Source organism: Drosophila subpulchrella, chromosome 2R, assembly GCF_014743375.2.
Source record: "Drosophila subpulchrella strain 33 F10 #4 breed RU33 chromosome 2R, RU_Dsub_v1.1 Primary Assembly, whole genome shotgun sequence".
Classification (NCBI taxonomy): domain Eukaryota; kingdom Metazoa; phylum Arthropoda; class Insecta; order Diptera; family Drosophilidae; genus Drosophila; species Drosophila subpulchrella.
In genome coordinates, this window is record NC_050611.1 from 15,720,821 (window position 1) to 15,735,244 (window position 14,424).

Sequence of the window (14,424 nt, forward strand, 5' to 3'; positions counted from 1 at the left end):
CATATTTATCTTGTGCAATCTATCATTTAAAATCTGTTCCTAACATCCAATTTAAAAAATATAGCAGACTTATCAGCAATTAATATATTCTTAATTTATAGCGTTGTAAACTATCAGCTGCCGTAAAAAAATCATCGTTCGCTAACTTTTTTACGAGTCATAATCCATGATTTCGTTATATCACAACTACCCCAGGCCACCCCGTGGACAAATATCAACTGAATGCATTTAGATAAGCATTGAAATCACTGCGCTGCTCATTAAAAAGCAATAAAGTCTAGTTGCGATCCGGCTAGAAAACGCTGTCCATCACTTGGAGGAGGATGAGGAGGAGGATGAGGTGGGTGATGCGGTTGGGGATTGGGGATCAGTCGATCTGGGAGCGGGAACTATGTACATTCGGGTATGTGTGGCTCAGGCTGTCGGCAGCTGTCCATCAGACAAAAAATCGCTCCAATAACCAAATCGACCGGCCAGCAATTGAAGGAGTCTTAAAGATGGGGATTTTCAGCGGGCATCCACATACATCCACCTCTACACAGAGAATAATTAGTTTTCTAAGCATTACATTTAGATTAAGATATTTAAATATTTTGTAAATATTTATCTGAAAATAATTAAAAATACCCACTTTATTATTATAAAAATATTTAAAAGGTTTGGGTATTAAAATAAAAGATATACAAGGGTGGTCAAAAGTATTTTCTCAAAAAAAAAGTTAAATATATTCATAATTTGAACTTACATCTTGTTAACTTTGGCATCAATGGAAAGGTAATTTAAATGCCGTTTGAAAGATACAATACATTTTTTAACCCATTCAGTACTTATTGAAAAGGACGAATTTGTGTGAAAATGTCCTTTTTGAACTTTTTTCCTCGACTTGAAAACTTAAATTTTTTGATGCAAAAAGTTTCTTCAAACAAAAATAATAGTAACTGCAAAAAAATTTTTTCAAAAATCATTTTGCTTATATTTTTTATGATTTTTTGAAAATGCTTAGAAACATGCATTTTAGCCATATTTTTCTCTTTTTCATACAAATTTTTTCCGACATTGTCACCTTTAAAAAATCATAAAAAATATAAGCAAAATGATTTTTGAAAAATTCTTTTTGCAGTTACTATTATTTTTGTTTGAAGAAACTTTTTGCATCAAAAAATTTTAGTTTTCAAGTCGAGGAAAAAAGTTCAAAAAGGACATTTTTACACAAATTCGTCCTTTTCAATAAGTACTGAATGGGTTAAGAAATGTATTGTATCATTCAAACGGCATTTAAATTACCTTTCCATTGATGCCAAAGTTAACAAGATGTAAGTTCAAATTATGAGTATATTTAACTTTTTTTTTGTGAAAATACTTTTGACCACCCTTGTATACTGGAAGATTATTTAAGTAACACATAATATATCGTCTTAAAAATGTTTTTAACGAAGTATAATAAAATTGTATTATTTATTTCGTCGCTGTCACATTTACTAGCTCATTTTCCTCGACACTTCATCATATTTATCTATAAGAAATATAGAAAAAATATTTCCTGTGCACTTAGCCATCGACATCCATTTTTAATTTATTGTTATGCCTTTCTGCTGCCTTTTGGCTGCTGCAGATGCAGTTTGGATGGCGATGGCGATGTTGGATGGGGATGGGGATGGAGATGGAGCAGAGCTGTGGCTGTTTGGAGCTGCTGGTCGTCAGGTCATGTGCAATTTATGAAACGGCTTTGCATTGGCCGCGGCCTGATTTTTGAGACACATTTGGATTTGGATGACTGTCGCAACGGCGGCCGCGTCGGCAACTGAGGAAACTGAGGCAACTGCGGGTTTCGGCCGCTTCTGTCCGTTTGATTTGTGATCGATTGTGTGTCGTTAGTTTGCGACATGGGGCATGAAATCTTTGACACCTAACGGTAAACGAACGGGCCGCGAGACCTCGGATCACAGCAGTGGGTGCCCCCCTTTGTATCCCCTTCCATAACCCCTTCCAAACCCCTTCCCAACCCCTTCCATCCCCCCCCCATTTGCTACATTAAATTGGAACGATGATGCCGGGGCAGCAGTTGTCAGTTGGCCAAAGTGTTTGGCAGTTTTGCCATTTATTTTACAGGTGAGTGAGCATAATGGACAGTTGCCCGTCGCAGAAGTCGCAGAAGTTGCAAGTTGCTGGTTGCAAGTTGCAAGTCGCCGGTTGCCGGCTGGCGGTACATGCTGTGCGCTTTGGCTCAATTAAAAATGGAATCGTCTGGAGGAGCTGGAGGAGGTCGCCTCATTTGACAATTGCCCGATTCCCAAATACAGGCAAATAACCGTTTGTGCCTGTCTTCGCTCGGTGGCTGTTGGCTTTCTTCCTATATCGCTATATTGCTATATTGCTATATCGCTTCTATCTGCCTGTCGCTCGCAGTCCCATGTTTAATTTTGTTAAGCAAAAATGCTGGAAATTAAAATTCCCATCACACCATAAAACCCATAAATCATCTTTTATCTAAGCGAGTCTATCGGCGCATGTGAGCGCGCGCCAACTTCGGTTCGGGTTCGTTCAGGAAAAACAACAGAAAACGTGGGGCTTTTTATATATATAAAGAGGCTGCATGGACGCGATTGGGAACCTGCTCGGACCTCTCCTGCCTTAATGAGAATTTAATATTTTTCAATAAAAATTTGTAAAAGGCGCGTTAGCTGCTTGTCCGTGGATCCGTACCGTCCGCATACTCCTCTCACCGAATTGTGGGGGTGGGGGCTATGGGGCCGCAAGGCGGTGCACATTTGCCATGTGTGTCTTGGCTATTAACGCACTTTTGTTTGTGGCCATTGGGCATCGGTATTGGGCATTGGCCATGGCCTGGCTAAGACCGCGCCGCGAGTGAATCTCTGGCCCGAAACGATGATGAGAGGCAGAGGCGTCGGCCGCTGGAAGGGGGCGGTTTGTAACAGGGGTCTTTAAGGTGGTTCTAACTACTTTTATGATCCTGTACATACCATGTTGTAATTGCGGGTATTATGTTTATATTTATTGTTTGTTTTGCAGTCACTGAAAGGAGGTTCTTATGAATAAAATCATGATATATGGAACTGCAAAAGACAGTCAAATTAGTCATGTATTTGTAATTGGTGCAATAACGGCCAGTGCAATAACGCCCGTTTTGTTTAATTATAGATGTTTTTATTGTCTTCTTGCTCCTATAATAATCCAAGTCGAACGCAGTTTTATATGTTTTTTTTTATTATATGGATCATAAAAGCGCAGATTAAAATTTTGAGCACATGTTGAACATTAAGCAACATTTATCAACCACATTTATGACTGATGTATTACTATTTTGATGATTACCAAATATTTGCATATATTATATATTCTTATTTTTATCCATTAAACATAATTGTTTTTAAAAAAATGGTATTTATAAAATCACTTAATTAAATAAAAATATTTTAATTTCACTTCTAGGTTATTTTTTTTTTATTTACTTTAAGAGGCTTGCAAGTTTAGATGCTATAACTTGTAACCCTTTTCAGTTTGAAAAGTCAGCCCCTGTTCAAAGTCTGGTTTTTCCTTTGTTTGTTTTGCTTATTATATGGACTGTTGGCTGGCTTTTTTGTGTCCTTGCTCTAGACGTTGAAGTAGTTCCAGGCCCATTTTCCGTGGCAGATCCTAGATCTTTGTTTGTGTCCCTCCTTGCCTTCCAGTTTTCCAGTCCCAGTTCTTTTTCCCCGCCCAAGGCAATGTCCCTGCCCATTGTGAGGCACACATTGAATTCGAAATTGGTTGCTGAGGTTCAACTGGCAATTGGCGAAGGTTTAGGCCAGGGATTCGAAATGCGAGACTCGGCCAAGAGTGTCAATTGTCAGTGGCTGTCGCCGTTTAGCCGTCTTGGCTGGGTCGAGGTCTCCAAGTCTGCAGGCCTACAAGTGGGCCTAAAAACTAAAGAACCCAGCCCATGAGCCTGTTTTAATATGCCAACAATGACAATCAGCTGTCACCTCTGGTGCGCCATGTGTCTAGAGTCTGGAGTCTAGACGCCGCGACTTGCGGGCCAAAAGAAATTGCATGCAACAGGCCAACCTGAGCGATTGTGGCAACAGCAACAGCAACAGCAACTGAACAGCGAAATAAATATGTCATTTGGCTCATTATAAAGATAGCAAAAGTCTCTTTCTCCCTGACCAGAACTGAGCTTGCAACCAGCAACTAGCTACGTGCAACGTGCAGCATGCAGCATGCGGCGTGCCCCTAGAGCTGCTGCGTCACATTTAAACGTTTAATGATAATTTATGAATGTTGTTGTTTTTTATTGCAACAACAATGCCGTAAACCAATAAATCTTAAGGATCACATAAATCTTGGCGCTAACTGAGACGGCGACTGCAGCGCCAGCAACATCAACATCAGCAGCAGCAGCAACGTCCGCAAAACAGAGCAACTTCCACTCACAACTTGCCACAAGTCGCAGGGAATCATTGACCAATTGGCCAAAACTGATATACCCTAATAACCGAAACGCACACACAATTAGCTTGGCCACTCAGGAAGTAAAAGTTCAGAGGGGTGATCACTGCCCATTGGCCTAAAAGGTGAGGGATACTAATGAAATGGTACAGGTGCAAATATTTCGTGTCTGGTATGGTTAAGTGGAGGTAAATTTATTTGGGAGAAAGATAATTTTTATGATATATGAAGTTTTATAATATGCATAATAAAAGGTGTTAAAAAATTATCTTTTTAAATAGCCATCACAGGTGATGAAAAAACTGTGATGAAAATAAAAAAATACATGATGAAAACAGTGCTACTTAATGTTTCGCCAAAAAATAAGACCCCTTACTGATCCGAAACTATTAATTAATAAATGACAAAAAAAAAGTAAGTAAGTAAAAAAACCATCAATCATAAAAACCTTCGGCTTCGATTTTTGAGGGATAACTAAAGCTTCCATTCAATTATAATATTATTATTTACATCCTTTATTGCTTAATTATTCGTTGATTTTATATTATAATATTTAGTTTATTTTTATAGAAAGAAAAACTGGATAGTTGTGAGGACTTTAAAGGTTTAATGCGATTTTTCTATTATACAATAATGCAGATTCATAATTTTCGATGGAAAGTAATTCTGTAGGTGCAATTTATAGCTGGAACTTTCCAACTTTATTTGTATCCTGCGTAATGCACTACTTGCAAATATTCACTTCAAAATTGTTAAAAGAAAAATGATCTTTACCCAAAATTTTATTTGTATAACTAATGCTTTATCCGAACTTTTCCCGTGGTGTTTCTCAGTAAAATTTCTCCGAATTGCCCTTAATTTTTGAAGCAGTTTCTAACGCTCAAAGGCACATAATGGATCTGAGCTACCCCGTCTCTCTGAAGGATATAAACAATAATTTGGTTCACTTGATCAAACGGCGGGAGTTGCTATTGACAGCTGCAAAACCTTGACGTGGCTGCCTGGCTGGTGGTGCGTGATTTGAGCGGTGCGATGTGGATGTGGATGTGGCTATGGATGTGGATGTGGTGCAGTGGTGCACTCCTGCGGTGCCCGGCTTTGTGGTCTTCTAATGTGTTAATAGGAACCATCGGTGGCTGTGGATTCCGCGACTGCGGCTGCGTTTGCGACTGCGACTCTGGGGGAGATTGCTCAATTGTTTTTGCTTTTTAGAAAGGCCTCTGGTGTAGGCTAATTTTTTTGCCCCGCTCGCGAGTATTGGATTTAATTTAATTTTTGTGCTTTTCATGCTTCGTTAACATATTTTGCTTATAAGGATTTCCCGCGAGCAGCAAAAAGAAATCACAACTGATCAGTGAACATGCCGCCAGGCAGCATTTGTTGCTGCTGCGGCTTCATTGTTGCTGCAGGTGCATGTTGCCCCAACAATGCCATAAATTGTGACATTGGTTTTTGCCCACCCCCTCTCGTCCGGCACTCTGAATGCCCCCCCCTATAAATATATATATCCCCCAGCTCTGAGATCTGGTGACCAACAGCAAAAACTTAAACCTGGCTAATTCTTTTTTGTAGTCCAGAGCACTGCAGGGGCAAAAAAGCTTAGAACGAGTTTTGGCATTTACGACTCACTCACTCTGGGATCTGCAGCCACCCACCCCCTCTACCGGTCCTCAAAGAACCCCTTCCTATCCCCACCCATGCCACCAGCAGACCCCCATCCAAAATGCGGCAGTAGCCAACTGCCACCGCCGCTTTTTTCTGTTCTCGTTGTTGTCGCTTGCCGCTTGCCGCATTATGTTGCTGCTTAATTGGTTATAAATTAATTAAACGTCGATTAATAATCCGGCTTCTTGTCAGTTAAAGCCGCCGTCGTCGCCGTCGACGGTTGGTTAGTTGTAGGTTCTGGGCTTGGGAACAAGAACGCTTTAGTGGTAGCAGCAGAACACTGAGAAGAGTTTAGTATAAATTGGAAATAAATAATTTAATTTGAATTTAAAACATATAAACTACTTTTAGAAAATTAAAGGGAATTCCTGTGTGTGATTGGTAGCCAAAGTAAGTTTTATGATAAGATAGTTAAGATCCAAAAAAAATATAATTGAATTAATTTAGTTTGAATTTTAATCATTATTACAATGTTATAAAATAATAAAACGAAGCAAAATGATTTTTAGCGAACTTATATATATGTTTGAAGCTAGAATATACGCAGCTAAGTATTAATAAGATGGAGGATTTAATGGAACTTAATGAAGTATACTTAATTTACTGACTTATTAACAATACACATTTTTTAAGCATTAAGTTTTTAAGCCCTTGATGATAACATACATATTTATAATATATAAGATTTTGTAGATCCTTAAACCTGTAAATATATATTGGAATGATTATACTCAAAAGATAATGAATGAAAAATGATTTTTTTTATGTTTTACTTTTTATTTTAATTTTATAGTTAATAGATAAAAATGGTAAAATAACTTTGAGTCTACCGATTTATGTAATATTCCCTATTTTAGGGTCTCGATTGATATGGTGACTCACTATATCTTTATTATATTCTATTCACCAGATAGTTTTCTCTCTGCAGCGGCAACAATAACCATGGGCAGTGTCCAAGTACCAGCTTAGGTCTCACACACACTCGTGTGATGAGTTGGCAATAATGAACTTGTTGTTGTCGCTGGCTTGAACTTTGTGTAGAAGCCAGAACGGCAGCAACAGCAGCAACAACAGCAGCAACAACTTGAGCCACAGCAGCAACATCAGCAAGCACAGCAGCAACAAGAACTCATTAATGGGACTAGACACCGCGTTGGACCCGGAATATCGGAGTATCTGAGTATCTGGCTATCCGAGTATCTCAGTATCGATGACCATTTGGGCGTTTGGGTTCAGCAACTGCTGTCAGCCGCTTGTCAAACGTTTCTTTTGCTCTTTGGCAACGGGCGAACAAAATGAACAAAAAGGTTATGGGTTAACAGCTGAAGGGAAATATGAGAATTTCCAGCTACCAATTCAATAATTGGAAAAACATCGATGCCATAACTGAAATGTTTGCTCTGAGTGCGCCAACAAATTAAAATAAATTAATTATTCAGTGAAAAGTTGAACACGAACATGGGGCGCACTCACTGCAGGCTGCACTAATAGATGAATTGTAAATGAGTCGTTTAAGGAACCAGGGCAGATGATGAAATGGACGATGAATTCGTTTGTCAGACAATTTGTACAGAATCTTGTTGAACTAATTGAAGGCCAAATGAGTATCGAAAGGGGAGGGGCAGAAAAACATTGCGTGAAGATGAAGGTGTGACTAAGGTATTTGCCGAGAAAATGGACAATCATATAAAGCGGGACTAAGTAAGTAGCTGTAGATAAAGAAGCTTTATTGGAAAAAGTGCGTTACGCATAATGGTTTTAAAGTATTTTTACCGGTATCTTTCGTCCCGCATTACTTTTACTTATTTTCTTGTGCCAATCAACATTAATGGTTTGATATGGCCAATTAAATACATTTTTGTAATATCTTATTTGATTTTATTGGATTCGTTGGTTCGCTTTAAAATGAACAGCTTAACAACTCGTTTGGTATTTTATATGTAGTATCAAATATTTAATGATTCAAATTTTAATAACAGATTTGCTTGTTTTTATGTTTAATTGACTGGTTCAATTTTTTTTATTTTATTCAATACGGTTACAGCTAAATATAAATAAAATGATTTTAGAATTTGTTTAGAAAAACAATCTACTCGTAAAGAAAATATTTTTTAATACAGAACACTTACTACATAATAGACATTTATTTTTAATTTGTATAGAGAGTTGCCATTGACTTTAATTCAAACTAAAAATCAGGGCATTCTATGTACGAACTTCCATCTTTTGTTAGCCTTTTCCAAGGGTTTTTGACATCTGCCCTTTATAATTCCACCTGTTGTTCGACTCTCACTATCTGGCTGGCCTTCCCATTTGCGTTCCCCCTCAAATCTGGGCACTTCACCCAGTTTTCCTCCACAAACTTGGCATTCCCTTCTGTTCTGGCATCTCCATCACCTGAGGCTGCTGAACACTCTAATCTGACAGGTATTTGATTTGATTTACCAAATAGAGAGGGACGGCGAGAGGCCTGCTAGAGGGAGAGAGAATGTAAATATTTACACCCTATTGTTGCCCGGTGCTCTGTGTATTTCGTATTTGTAGTTCATTTCAGCACTTCACCACCACATCCACATCCACTCGAGGCGACATCCAAGTGATGCCTTTTGTTGATCGAGTGCTTGCCACGCACTTCACTCTCTCCGTCTCTGTCTTTGGCAGTGGTGCCGTCTCTTTCGCGCCCATATCCATGGTAGCGGACTTCGGTGAAGTGCTACAGATATTCCAATGCTACTTTACCGTTCACGAAAAGTGTTTCTCAAATGTCTTTCCTTTATTTTTCGGGGTTTCTGTTTTTTTTCGACCATTTGCTGGGCAGTGGCGATTAAATCGCGGTCCAACCCCGAAGAAGGCCACCGAAGATTTGGGCACTGAGAAAAAGCGGAAGTGCCTTGGAGTTATATTAATCGAACCCCTGGTCTGCACTAAAAAAGTATGGTTCTTTATAAAAAGTTATTTTGAAAAATAAGCTTTAACTGTGATTCGTTGAATAAAGGATAAGTATCCATATACTTTCTGGTAATATAGTTTTTAACCTTTCTATATGAGTATAGGTTTTTTTGGTAACTAAAAGAATAGAATCTATACTCTAACAACCAAGATTTTTTTTATTATTATTCCTATATTTGTTACCTCTGCTTATAAAATATAAAATTGACTAATCTCCATTAATTTCACTAAGATAATCACTAAAAAATGTAACTAGAAATTTACTTAAACCCTTTAATTTTTTTTAAAAGATATATAGTCATTATAATTTGTATCTTGTTTGGTTTATTTTCATTAGCAAATATAATTAGTTGCAACTTAAAAATATTTCAAAGTTCAAAAAGACGTAATACTTATGTGGAAAAGACTGTATCCTTTAACAACTCTATGTTGGCTAATCATTGCTTTGTTGGTTAATACACCGGCTACTCATTCCTTTAAAATCAATATAATCATTTTTAACTCCCATTTCTCTTTGTGCACCTCCGAAAATCTCCATTTCCCCCTGTTGCGAAGTATCTTTTGTGTGGGCAAGTCAAGTGCCGAATGCCCGAATGCTCTTCAACTCATTGTTAACCCATAGACGGGTCGCGTAATGATCCAGAAAACGTCGGCGGCAAAGGCTTCTTTCTCACGTTTAGCGCCTGGGCCTAGGCAATGGCCAAAAACAATTCCAGGCCAGGCTAACAAGTGACGGCCATTCGGCCAACACACAGATGCAAACGCACACCATCTCCAGCTGGGAAAAACACGAGCTGTAAAACGTCAAAATATACGAGCACAGAGCGATTTAAACTGTCAACGTGGCCGTAAACATTGTCAGTGGTAAGTCGGATTTTCGGGGTGGCAGGGGCGAAAGGGGCCTCTGGCCAAAACTGGAACCATGGAGATACTCGGCTACTTGTTGCCTCAAATTTGCTTATGAGCAGGCCAAAACAACCGGCCAGGCGGACTCCACTCTGCAGTCCAAGTAGAAGTCGAAGTCTGTGGCCCGGTCTAATGTGGCTCGTAAATCCTGGCCAAAACGGCCAAACAGGCAGTGGGGTTTGCTAGCCCCGTTTTTGGCCCGGCCTGATGGATGTTGTGATGCGGCTGGGGCGGCACTTGGCCAGATTTACGCCCCACAATTAACGTTCTAATCGGCTCAATTTGTTTGGTGTGCCGGGGAGTGGGGAAAGGGGAGCTGGAGCGCAAGGCAGGCAGATAATCAGCCAAAACAACCTACAAGTCAATTGAAAGTGTCAACCTGTTGATAATGCTGGCGACGATGGGGAAATCTTACAATTAATTCCAGAGTGTGCATACAATTAGTAGAACAGCCTCTTTGATTTCGGCCGAAATTAGCAAATTAGTAGGTAGTATTCATTAGGTCCTTGTAATTAATATCTACTTTGGTGCGAAATGTGACTAATTGGCACAATAATGACAGAACTGAACTTGTCAATGCTGCCATGCTGCAATTTTTCAGAACACATCTTTCCTGTTTTAGAATTATTTGGATTAAACTTCAAGCCAGTGCTGCCAGCAGACATCTATAAAACAGGGCAGATCAACCCAAAAAAAGGTTGTACAAGAAAAGCACAACAAAAAGTAAAACAGGACAAAAAAGAAGACAAAAGTATATTCTATTAAGTGTTTACTTATACCATAAATTTCGTATACCATATAAATGGATTGAACACCTAATTAAATTATGCAATAATCGTGTGTTCCTAACTCATCTTCTTCGCTTAAGCATTTAACCATGTTAAAATATTTATACATATGCGGAATAATATTGAAATAAGTAAATACGAAAAATTTCCGGACAAGATGTTTAAAATTTTTTAGGATAACGGACAAATTGGCAGCACTGCAGTGCAATAACAAACTTACGCTGTAAAATAAGTGTAATGGGTATGGTCATGTTCTGACTATACAGCGTTTCTACATTTGTCTTACTTTCAAATGTAAGATACACGTTTTTAGTGGCGCCAATTTGATATGAAGCGTAAAAGTTTGGTAAGCTGTAGTCTTTATTAGGTTGAGCTTTCGATTTCTTCCGAACAGAGGGCGTCGTAATATTCTCGTTTAGACCGACTTAGACCGAAGACTAATTTAAGTTTTATGTTAATTCAACGTTACTTAGCCTTAACAGAAGCTTAACTTAGAAAATAGGCTCAGACCAGGATTATATCTTTACCAAGATTTTGTAGTAGGATAAGTCACTTTCTATAAGTATAATTAGATGTAACTCTGATATGGATATGGATATGTAGGTATTACTCTACTGTGTTAATGTATATAAACTATTATTTGAATTAGCGTCTAAATGTATCTCTAAAATGCAACTCTGCCAAAATGTTAAGTATCGATGTTGATCGCAGCCAACTTCAAGTAATAAATTGCGAATAAAATGCGAATTTGAATATAATAAAAACTATTTAGTTAAGTGACAGTTCATCCTACTATAATCCTTTGCAATTTTTGAAAACCGGCGATACCTCAGAAAAACACTTTTCAATCATACCTAAAATAAAACGGCAAAACTAATCCCTTCTTGCCAAATTCTTAAACACTCAATTTCGGTAACAGACCTCTAACAGCGAAGCCCAATTCTCCACTAATTTCTCGACTGGCCCTTTGTGAACTCATTGCCGTTAAACAAATAAAAATAAACTAAGCGTAAATACTTAAGAAGAGAACAAATGCCACGAGTGGAGTTAGTCCTTTGTCCCGAGCCCAAAGAAGCCCCTTGACCTTTCGCAGGGCTCTGTTCCTCTGGCGGATTTTCCCTATTTTGGCCTACCAAAAGCATTTTGGGTGGGTGATAAACTTTAAATTGTCCAATGCTACGTGCCCCGCATGCGGAGTTCATAAATCCAAGCGCTAAATGTAAACATCAACAGTTGCCCGGCTCCACTAAAAGCAGCAAAAACAAGGCAAAGCACCAACAAGGATGGCAAAAACTTGCAAAGTTCAAACACAAACTAATGCAGCAGCAAAAGCAGGAACAAAAGCCACGCGACCCTCGCCCTCCGCCCTTCTACCACCCCCCCAGCCACCCGCTTTTCACCCACTCTCTCTCCTTTTGACCAAGCCACTTTCACCGTTGTTATTGTTGCCATTCTCGCACTGGTTATTGTTGTTGCTGGTGTGCTTAATACGCGATATCCAAATGTGTGTGTGGGTGCACAGAGAAAAACATAAACTAAGTTGTTGGGACATTTTTTGAATCCTTAGATATATTCAATATTTTTGAATGTCAAAATCTATAATTGGAAATTTGAGTAAACTTCAAATGTTTTCGTAAAAGGGTCGTATTATTTTTATTGTACATTAAAAATGTACTAAATGTATTATTATTTAAAGCAGTGGCGTAGACAGAAATTATTTTAAGGGGGGCTTACAAACATTTATTTTATTAAATTTTTATAAATACATATGATTTCATTGTAGAAAGGCTCTACCTATTTATTTGGACTAAAAAACTGTAAACACATTTCCAATTTTTTACTATATTCCTAATTACAAATTATCTCGTTAATAAAATTTGTCAGTAGGGCTTAAACCCCCAAAAACTAATTTACAATATTTTTTTTAATTTTTTTACATGAAAATATATTTTTTTACTTATTTTCCATCGAATATCAGTGATTACTTTTCACATTTCCAGAAAAAATCTGTTGTAAATCGCAAATTTTTTTTTTCAAATTTTAATACTGACTTGTAATTTTTCCCAGTGCATGTGCGATGTGTGAGTGTAGGTGTTGACCGTTTGGGTTGTTGGCTAGAAGCAGCATGCTCCTTTGGCAAGTCCAGCCATGGAAGCCGAGTAAAATAAAATAAACTTGAGTTTTGTTTTCGTTTGTCGTATAAGCAATGGCTTAAAGCTTTGCCCGGCTTTCGCCCCCCTCTCATCCTTAACCCAAACGCATTTGGCCAGTGGTAATGACCTCCCAGCACACATACTTACACACAGGCACACACAAGGGATTGTTGCACTTGCCAAGGGTTAAGTTTCGATAATTATGGATGCAAAAGTGGAGCACAAAAACGAAACTGGAAGTGTACAACAATCCACAGAGCAGTGAATGTGTGGCATGCCACACTTAAAGTTGTTTACCTTTTTTCAGCCTGTGCATATTCTCAATTGAGTCGAAATTTAATTGGTTTACTAAAATAAAAGTCAAGCCACTTTAGGAAGAGGGGAAAGGTATTTATTTAAACTTGCATATGTTTAAAACATTTTAAGAAGTAGATGTAAATTGCATACCCCCAGAGAGTTTACAAGTTTTGGGATAAAAAACCAAACAGCTTCTTAAAATATATTTATTTTTGGTTTCTTAGATTTTATAGTTTTTATAATTTTATAAAAGAAATTATTTAAAAATGTTTCAATCCTCAAGCACTTATTTATCATTTTTTAAAGTATTTCCTACGCCATAATTTCTAAATCAATGAAAGTCGGTTTGGTAATATGATAATATATAACTTAAATTATTCTCTAAGACTGCTTAAATTGAATTCAAGCAAAAAGGAATTTATTGCAACGGAAATGACGTATTGGAAAGCTAGCTTCCATTCCTATTATGACCATTTCGCATTTAATCGCCTATCGAAGTGAAAATAAGCACTATCTTATCTTCACACTGGATTGGTTAGATGAGTCCCATTTCTAAAGTGGCCAATTCAATGAATTACGACTTTATCTGATCTATAGATGGCCAGACAATTTAATCTACGAGTGCTTTAAATCAAGTTGAACAACTTGTTTTGTTTATACAAATCTAGTTAATATTGATTAATTAGGTGGGTGCTAAACATTTTCTGCAGCAACAGCTAAACTGGTTGTTTAAGCAGAAACACACAGAAATTATTACTGTTCTTTATTGTAAATTTTAATTACATTTTTAGTTCCAAGGAAATTATGAAATCAATTTTTTTTACACGAATAACATTTTACACATTTGTGAACTTTGGAATGTTCAGCCGTGTTAATTAAACTCCTTTCTACATAGTTTCAATACCTTATAAATTTTAAGCAGCCCTTTCGGTTGGGTTTCCCCTTATTTCATTGTTTTTCTAATTGACTGCTGACCCAGAATGTAAAACACTATACATATATATTTCATTTGTCTTGGATTGCAATTGAATAATCTAGCTAACAGGTGTCCTCTCCCCTGATAGTGTCTTCATTTTATGGTTATGTCTGCGATTGGGTTCGGGGAACTCCATTTGGAATTCCCCTTAGGCAAACAAATCCAAGGACTCCGAGGTGAAAGGAAATCTCCGCCTAATTTAGACAGTATTTACAGTAAATATGCAAACAGACCGCTAAAT